Source organism: Mustela nigripes, chromosome 2 (genome assembly GCF_022355385.1).
Source record: "Mustela nigripes isolate SB6536 chromosome 2, MUSNIG.SB6536, whole genome shotgun sequence".
Classification (NCBI taxonomy): domain Eukaryota; kingdom Metazoa; phylum Chordata; class Mammalia; order Carnivora; family Mustelidae; genus Mustela; species Mustela nigripes.
Window position 1 is genome coordinate 100,353,001 of NC_081558.1, and position 9,750 is coordinate 100,362,750.

Sequence of the window (9,750 nt, forward strand, 5' to 3'; positions counted from 1 at the left end):
GTCACGCAACTCACCACTAAAAAGAAAACAATTGATCTGGTTAAAAGTTGGGCAGAGGACCTGCCTAAAGAGGTATTTTGCCACAGAAGACATACAGATGGCCAAGAGACACATGAAGAATGTTCAACCTCACTCATCATCAGGGAGCTACAAATCAAAAATACAGTAAGATATCACCTCACACCAGTTGGAATGACCAGTATCAAAAAGATAAGAAATAACAAATGTTAGTGAGGCTAATAAAAGGGAATCCTTGTGCACTGTTCATGGGAATGTGAACTGGCGTGGGGACTGTGGAAAACAGTATGGCGGTTCCTCAAAAAATTACAAATAGAACTACCCTATGATCCAGTAAATCTACTTCCAGGTACTTACCTGAAGAAAATGAAAACACTAATTCAAAGAGATACATGCACCCTTATGTTTATTGCAGCATTATTTACAATAATGAAGATATGGAAGTGATGTAAGTATCTATCAATAGATGAATGGATAAAGAAAATATGGACAACAGAATATTACTCAGTCATAAAAAATAAGGAGATCTTGCCATTTGTGACAACATGAATGGACCTAGAGAGTATTATGCTAAGTCAAACAAGTCAGACAAAGACAAGTACCACACATTTTCACTTATATGTGGAATCTAAAAAAACAAAACAAATGAATAAACCAACAAAAAATAAGCAGATTCATAAATACAGAACTGGTGGTCGGTTCCCAGATGGGAGAGAGGATGAAGGATGGGTAAAATAGGTGAAGGGGATTAAGAGGTACAAATTTCCAGTTATAAAATAAATAAGGAATAGGGATGAAAAATACAGCATAAGGAAATAGTCAATGGTATTGTAATAACTTTGTATGGTGACAGATGGTAACTGTACTTATTATCATGGTGAGCATTTCATAATGTATGTAAATATTGAATCACTATGTTATACACCTGAAACTAATGTAGTACTCATTGTACATCAGCTATAATAAAAAAAATTTTAAAAACTGTATGAATATTTCTCTTTATAATATGTATAGCATGTTTATAATGGCTATATAAATAATCTCTTACTAGGAGGTAAGTAAACATTTACCAATTGAATTAGATAATTCTAGACATTTAGGTTGTTTCCAACTGCTCACTCTTTTAAATCCTTGATGAACATCTTTTTGCCCATAACACTCCATATATTGAATTATTCCCTAACAGAAGATTCTCCCAAAGTGGAATGACTGCGTCAATGGAAATCAAATTCTTATGACTCTTAAGGAGTACTGACAGATTTCAAAGGATTTTTTAATTTACTCACCCACCCACAGTCCTTCATGAGAAGGACCTTTCCATCATGTTCTCATTAGCATTAGGTCTTGTTAATTTCAGAAGCGAAAAGAGTTTGGTTTGAATCATACCAATCACTAGATTGGTGAACGAAAGGACCCTGGTCTTTCAGCTCCAGTGTTGCCAAGTGATACTGGTCATCCTTGTGCAGGGGTCATGCTAATCTTAACTCCTATGGTTCCAATTTGAGTATCTGTGCTGCTGAAGGGAACACACCAAGTGATATTGGTCAACAGGCTACTCAGCCCTTCCGACCATCGTGTTTCCTCACTTACAACATGGCAACTATGAGATCTAACATGCTTATGGGCTTGAGGATGAAATAAGAATATATTCAAGATGTTTGGTCTCCAAACAAGGGTAGTCTCCCTTCCTCTTCAGCACTATGTGAGAATTAATATTTTCTGTATCACGGGTCTTCTTGCACTTTCTCCTCTGTCAGTCATCTGTGCATGTCCTTTATCCATGTATCTGTTGGGTTTTCAGTGTTGTTTTTTGTTTGTTCTTTGTGTTCTAAGTAAGCTCTACACCGAATATGGGGCCTGAACTTATGTCAAGATCAAGAGTTATGTGCTCTCCTGATTACACCTGCCAGACACCCTAGTTTTGTTTTGTTTTGTTTTGTTTGTTTTTAAAGTAATTGGTATGAGGTTTGGAGCATCAACATACGTATTAACCTCCTTGCGTCGTATCTGCTGTAAATCTGTCGTTCTCATTTGCTTTTTTTTTTTTTAAAGATTTTATTTATTTATTTGACAGAGAGAGACCACAAGTAGGCAGAGAGGCAGGCAGAGAGAGAGAGGAGGAAGCAGGCTCCCTGCTGAGCAGAGAGCCCGATGCGGGACTCGATCCCAGGACCCTGAGATCATGACCTGAGCCGAAGGCAGCGGCGTAACCCACTGAGCCACCCAGGCGCCCCTCTCATTTGCTTATTAAATATTTTTCTTTATACCCTGTTCTTAGTTTGTATAACAACACTGTCCCTCTGTTAGCTAAGAATTGAGAGGTCTCTGATAACACTGTTTACATCAGATAAGGGGTTCCTTCTCTGAGATTTTAGAATTTTATGTAAACATATTCCAATGAATTAGCAGAACCTGTGGATAAATAAGGAAACTGTTCACCCAAATATTCAAGTGCTCTTGAGATCCTTTTAGTCTTTGGATCATCAGGCTTTGCAAGGGATACTTCGGAGATGGTGCTGATGGTGATTGCCCTGTTTGAGGCTATCCGGCATCTTTGACCACCATTCCATGTGTGGGGGCTCTTCATCTCTCCAAGAAAACAATAATAGCACTTAGTGCCCACTGAGTGCCTACAATATGCCAGGAAATATGCTAGGCCGTGTGTGTGTGTGTGTGTGTGTGTGTACACATATCCTTCAACAATTCTGAAAATTATATATTTTTGTCCTCATCTTATTTGTAATTTTTTATTTACATTTTTAAAGATTTTATTTATTTATTTGAGAAAGAGTGAGCATGCGAGCAAGGGGAGGGGCAGAGAGAAGAAGCAGAGAATCTCGAGCAGACTCCACACCCAGCATGGAGCCCAATGCGGGGCTTGATCCCAGGACCCTGAGATCATGACCTGAGCCGAAGCCAAGAGTCGGGATGCCTTAACCGACTGAGCCACCCAAGGGCCCCATCATCTTATTTATGAAAATTAATAATTTTATTGTTTTTATTAAAATGACTCATCCTTATTAAATAAATTCAAGCAACATGGAAAAGTCTGAGGAGGAAGGGAACAGCCACCCACAATCCAGTGAGAAGTGTTAACACGTGGAGGATGCCATGGAAGACATCTCTGTCCACGCGTAGACTGATGGAGAGAGAGGGGGTGGAGGTAGATAGATGGATAGGGATAACTGTATGAGATAATATAGATTCTTGTTTTCAAATGGAACAAGACATTTAGTTTAGTTTTTTTTTTTTTAAAGATTTTATTTATTTATTTGACAGACAGAGATCACAAGTAGGCAGAGAGGCAGGCAGAGAGAGAGAGAGAGAGGGAAGCAGGCTTCCTGCGGAACAGGGAGCCCGATGCGGGGCTCGATCCCAGGACCCTGAGATCATGACCCGAGCTGAAGGCAGCAGCCCAAACCACTGAGCCACCCAGGTGCCCCTAGTTTTTTTTTTTTTTTTTTTTAAGATTTTATTTACTTATTTGACAGAGAAAGAGAGATCACAAGCAGGCAGAGAAGCAGGCGCAGGGCAGTGGGAGGCAGGCTCCCTGATGAGCAGAGAGGCCGATGTGGGGCTTGATCCCAGGACCCTGGGACCATGACCTGATCCGAAGGCAGAGGCTTTAACCCACTGAGCCACTCAGGTGCTCCAAGACATTTAGTTTTTAATTGGAATTAACAGAAGAAAAAATCAACTGGGGGTAAAAATGAAATGATTTCTAAACTTAAAAAAATAGTTTCTTTACTATAAGAGATACTATTTCCCAAAACACGCCTTTAAGAGAAAGGAAGGAAGTACAGGCCTACCTTACAGGTATTGCAGGTTCAGTTCCAGACCACTGTAATAAGGTGAGTATCAAATAACATGAATATCACAATAACCCAGGGGCGCCTGGGTGGCTCAGTTGGTCAGGCGACTGCCTTCAGCTCAGGTCGTGATACTGGAGTCCCCAGGATCAAGCCTCCCATAGGGCTCCCTGCTCAGCGGGAAGTCTGTTTCTCCTTCTGACCCTACCCCCCACCATGATCCTTCTTTCTCTCATTCTCTTTCTCCCAAATAAATAAATAAAATCTTTTAAAAAATAAAGTGATTCAAACTGCTATTTTGGTTTCCCAGTGCATACAAAAGTTATATTTATGCTATACTGTAATCTATAAGGTGTGCAATACCATTATACCAAAAAGTATACATACCTTAATTTAAAAATACGGTATGGCTAAGAAATGCTAACCAACATCTGAGCTTTCAGCAAGACATAATATTTCAGCTGGCAGAGGGTCTTGCCTTGCTGTTGGTGGTTGCTGACTGATCAGGGTGGTGGCTGATACATCTCTGGCAGCTGTGGCCTTACACAATGTGTTTCTTTCTTTAAAGATATTTTTATTGATTTGAGAGAGAAGAGGGGCAGAGCACAAAAGAAGTGGGAGTGGGAGAGGGAGAAACAGACTCCCCACTGAGCAGGGGGCCTGATGTGGGAATCGATCCCTGGACCCTGAGATCATGACCTGAGCCGAAGGCAGATGCCTAACTGACTGAGACACCCAGGTGCCCACAAAATGTATTTCTTAAATAATAAGACTTGACAATGGAAATTACTCCTTGATCTATGTGCTCAGAATGGATGTTGTGTGAGCAGACAAGAAAATGGTGTGAATCTCCTTGGAGAGCTCTATCAGAGCTTTTGTGTGACCATGTGCATTGACAATGAGCAGTAGATATTTTGAGAGGAATCTTTTCTCTGAGCAGCAGGTCTCAATGGTCGGCTTAAGATAGGCACTAAACCACATTGTAAACAGGTGTGCTGTCAGCCAGATTTCGTTGTTACATTTATGAAGCACAGGGAGAGTAGATTTTGCATAATTCCTAAGGTCCTTAGGATTTTCAGAATGGTAAATGAACATGGGCTTCAACTTCAAGTCACCAGCTACATTAGCCCCTAACAAGAGAGCCAGTCTGTCCTTGGAAGCTTTGAAGCCAGGCATTGACTTCTCCTCTCTAGCTATGAATGTCCTTGATACATCTTCTTCCAACAGAAGGCTATTCTGTCTGCATTGAAAATCTGTTGTTTAGTGTGGCCACTATCATGGGTTATCTGAGTTAGACCTTCTGGAGAACTCGCTGCAGCTTCTCCATTAGCACCTGTTGCTTCCACTTGCACTTTCATGTTACAGAGACGGCTTCCTTCCTTAACCCTCATGAACCCACCTCTGCTGGCTTCCAACTTTTTTCCTGCAACTTCCTCACATCTATCAGCCTTCCTAGAATTGAAGAGAGTTAGGGCTCTGTTCTGGATTGGGCTTTAGCTTAAGGGAATGTTGTGTTGACCTACCCAGACCACTCAAACTTTCTCCATATCAGCAGTAAGGCTGTGTCACTGTCTTATCATTCATGTGTTCACTGGAGTAGCATTTTTAATTTCCTTCAAGAACTCTTCCTTTGGGGGAACCTGGGTGGCTCAGTGGGTTAATCCTCTTCCTTTGGCTCAGGTCATGATCCCAGTGTCCTGGGATGGAACACTGCATCAGGCTCTCTGCTCATCAGGAAGCCTGCTTCCCCCCGCTCTCTAGCTGCCTCTCTGCCTACTTGTGATCTGTCTCTGTCAAATAAATAAATAAAATCTTAAAAAAAAAACAACAACAAAGAACTCTTCCTTTGTATTCATAACTTGGCTAATTCTTTGGTACAAGAAGCCTAGCTTTTGGACTCTCTTAGCTTTTGACACGCCTTCCTCATGAAGCTTAAATCATTTCTAGCTTTTGATTTAAATAGAGAGACATGTAACTCTTCCTTTCTCTTGAACACTTAGAGGTCATTGTAGGGTTATTAGTTGGCCTAATTTCAATACTGTTGTATCTCAGGGAATAGGGAGGCCTGAGGACAGGGAGAGAGATGGGGAAATGGCCCATCAGTGGAATAGTTGGAACACATGCAATATTTATCAATTAAATTTGCCATGTCATATGGGCAACTATTTATGTTACCCCCCAAATTATAATAGTAATATCAAAGATCACTGATCACGGATCACCATAACCAATATAATAATGAGAAAGTTCAAAGTATTGCAAAAATTGGGGTGCCTAGGTGGCTCAGTCTGTGAAGTGTCTACCTTCAGCTTGGGTTGTGGTTCCAGAGTTCTGGGATGGAGTCCCACATGGGGCTCCCTGCTTGGTGGGGAGTCTGCTTTTCCCTCTCCCTGCTGGTTCTCACTCATTCAAATAAAAAATAAAATCTTTAAAATACTGCAAAAATTACCAAAATGTGACAGAGACATGAAGTGTGCAAATGCTGTCGGGAAAATGGTGCCTATACCCTTGCTCGATGCAGGACTATAACAAACCTTCAGTTTGGAAAAAACACAGTATCTGCAGGGCACCTGGGTGGCTTAGTCAGTTGAGCTTCCGACTCCTGAGTTTGGCTCAGGTCATGGTGGGGGGGGGTGGTAGTGGTGAGAGCGAGCTCCTCATCATGCTCTGTGCTGGGGTGAGGAGCCTGCTTAAAATTCTCTGTCTCTAACCCTCCCTGTATCTCCCCCCACCCCACCACTTGTGCTCTCTCTCGCTCAACAAACAAAAATGCAATATCTGAAATGTGCAATAAAGCACAATGCAATAAAATAACATATGTGTGTATCGTGCAAACCCCTAAGATACAGTATTTTAAAAACTTATTAACTTCAAACAGTATGGATTGATCTACCCGCTGCGAAAACTGAGGGGAAGAGCATCCCATTCTCCCACACTTACTAGTTTGGTTACTGACATTATTTATGCTTTCTCAGGGTTTTGTAACATTTCTATTCTATTCCTAGATTTTAATTCTCTTTCTTCTGTCTTAGTTCTAATCTAAACTGTTTCAATACTTACCCTCATGGCTTCTTCATTCCTATGTTCAGTATTTTGATTTTTCTCTTGGCGGGCAGGACTTCACCATGGAGCAATTTCTTGGGTGCTGGGTTCCTTAAAATCTTTCCTTTTAGACAATCTCTGCCTAGTTCTTTCATGAAGTGAGTAACTTTGTAGATATTGCTTCATTGAAGGGCAATGAAGCAATATCTACAAAGTTACTCACTTCATGAAAGAACTAGCTTTGCATGTACTCACTTCATGAAAAACAAGCTTTGCATGTTGTTGTGAAGTCTGAGATCAGCTTGACTCTGTCCTGTTGAAAGGGACTTCCTTCTCATACTTGAGACTAACCCAACTTTAAAAATGGGGAAAAAAGGGGGTTCCTGGATGGCTCAGTGGATTAAAGCGTCCGCCTTCGGCTCAAGTCATGATTCCAGGGTCCTGGGATGGAGCCTCACATTGGGCTCTCTGCTCAGCACGGGCCTACCTCCCCCACTCTCTCTGCCTGCCACTCTGCCTACTTGTGATCTCTGTCTGTCAAATAAAAAAAGAAAGAAAGAAAGGAAGAAAGAAAGAAAGAAAGAAAGAAATCTTTTAAAAAATTAAATAAAAATGGGGAAAAAATAATAAAAACAAAAACCAGAGGCAACTATGATGTGAGGGATGCTTTGTCAAGGCTTTACCCTAGTGAGTATCTCATCCGAGCCCAGGAGATGTCTCTGAAGCCTGCAATCTTCTAAGAACTGCACGACCTGGCTTCTGTTTTGTACAACTACCAGGGACATTAGGAGACTTTGAGAAAAGTAACTCAGCCTCATAAGGCCTCAGTTTCTTCTTTCATAAAATGACCCAGGTGGACGTGGTTCTCAGATTCAAAGGTGTTAAAAACAAAACAAAACAAAACAAAGCAAAAAAACTAGTGATATGTCCCAGACTTGCAATATGGACACACACACACACACACACACACACACACACGGAAGGAAGGAAGGGAGGAAGGGAAAGGAAAGGGAAGGGAAAGGGGAAGGAGGGAGGGAGGGCAGGAGGAAAGAACTACCATCGGCTATCACCACTGTTTCATAAAATAAAGGACATTTTTATAACTAAAAACAAGTAAAATGACAGTATCTCTTAAAGACACTGCATTTAAGTTGAATAAATTTCGCTTTTTGAAAAACTGACCACTTACTTCATGCATTTGGCCTCAGCCAGCAATGACTTCTTCCTGGCCCAGCCCCTCTCGAAAAGAAGGTTTTGTAAGCCACAAGTCGTGATGACCTCACTGCCTTGCTCTCCAGGTCACACCTTTGAGCAAAGGTGAACCTGTTCTTGTTTTCCCAGGTTATGGTGACTATACCCCAGTCCCTTGGTCTTTAGAAAGGAATCAGTCTCAATGTGAAATGTGAACCAACCAAGAAGGAAGTAAAAAAGAAGATAATTCTGTGGTTGGGGTGATGGTGTGAATAGACAAGGAAGACAGAACTTTTTCCTCAATTTCCTTAGTCATCACTGGGCTATATATAGATCAAGTTCCCCCATGGAGTATAACATTATAGTGTATTGCTCAAAGTAACTTTTGCCTTATTGATATCATAGTAATAATGCCTTCCAGTGGGACTTGGCAACTGTGAAGTAAGCGGGAGAGAGAGACAGAGGAACAAATATTCTAGTTGTATACAAACAAGGCATTGGTCTCAAGTATGCCTACCAGGGAGCTTGTAACCCACACCTATTCAATGTTGGCTTCAACCCAGGCTAGAGCTAAATGAAGGATCTTATTCTTTAGATATACTTGAAAGATATCCTATCATTTAACCTCTCCACATACCTCTGAATTAGGATCTTAGTATTTCTCTTTTATAGGGGAGGAAACTAATGATCAGAACAGCAAAGAAATTCGCCAAGATATTGCAGATGGAGCACCTGGGTGGCTCAGTTGGTTGGGTTTCTGCTTTCAGGTCAGGTCATGATCTTGGGGTCCTGGGATCGAGCCCTGCCTTGGGCTCCCTGCTCAGTGTGTGTGGGGTGTCTGCTTCTCCCTCTGCCCCTCCCCCCTTTTATGCAAACACACACACTCTCTCTCTCTCAAATACATAAATAAAATCTTTAAGAAAAAACATCTCATAGCTAATAAGCTCTTTCAAACCTACGTCATTCTGGTTCAAAACTCATTTATATCACAAAGCTTCAGCAGCAGGCTTAGAAAATATTAGCCACTATTGAATGTTTCTAATGTGACTTTTTAAAAAAAGATTTTATTCATTTATTTGACACAGAGAGAGAGATTACAAGTAGGCAGAGAGAGAGGGGAGGAAGCAGGCTCCCTGCTGAGCAGAGAGCCTGATGTGGGACTCCATCCCAGGACCCTTAGATCATGACCTGAGCTGAAGGCAGAGGCTTAACCCACTGAGCCACCCAGGCGCCCTCTAATGTGACTTTTTATCGAAACAAAACAGCAGCAACAAAACCCCCAAGCAAACAAACCTAAAATCACTTTGTTGGAGAATTTCAATGATAATCGTTACTGTTCCAAGGCATTGAACTAGGAACCAAGCCATTCATATAAGCTACAGTTAGACTAGTGTTAATTCTAGAGCGCTGCGCTAGTCAGGATGGACCGAGTGATGCTGCGGCAGGCGACTCCTCAATCTCAGAGCCTTAACAAAACAACAGGACGTTTCCAAGCCCGGAGAGCCAGGGTCCCTCGCCAACAGTGGCTCCATTTCAACATGTACTTCCACGATTGCGGAGGCGAGAGAAGTGAACCTCACACATTGGCTTTTAAAGTGTCCTCCCGGAAGGGACACATTTCACTTCCGTTCATGTTTCTTTGGCCAAAGCCAGTCCTGTAGCTGTATTTCACAAAAGGTGGGGAAGTACA

The 9,750-nt window shown here is 41.7% G+C and overlaps 1 non-coding gene across 1 annotated transcript; it reads right to left on the bottom strand.

Moving 5' to 3' along the window:
• Positions 1-1,439: 1,439 nt before the first annotated feature.
• Positions 1,440-1,547, bottom strand: LOC132012715 (U6 spliceosomal RNA). The gene has a single exon (XR_009402705.1). It is a non-coding gene; the product is annotated as a U6 spliceosomal RNA (small nuclear RNA).
• Positions 1,548-9,750: the final 8,203 nt, after the last annotated feature.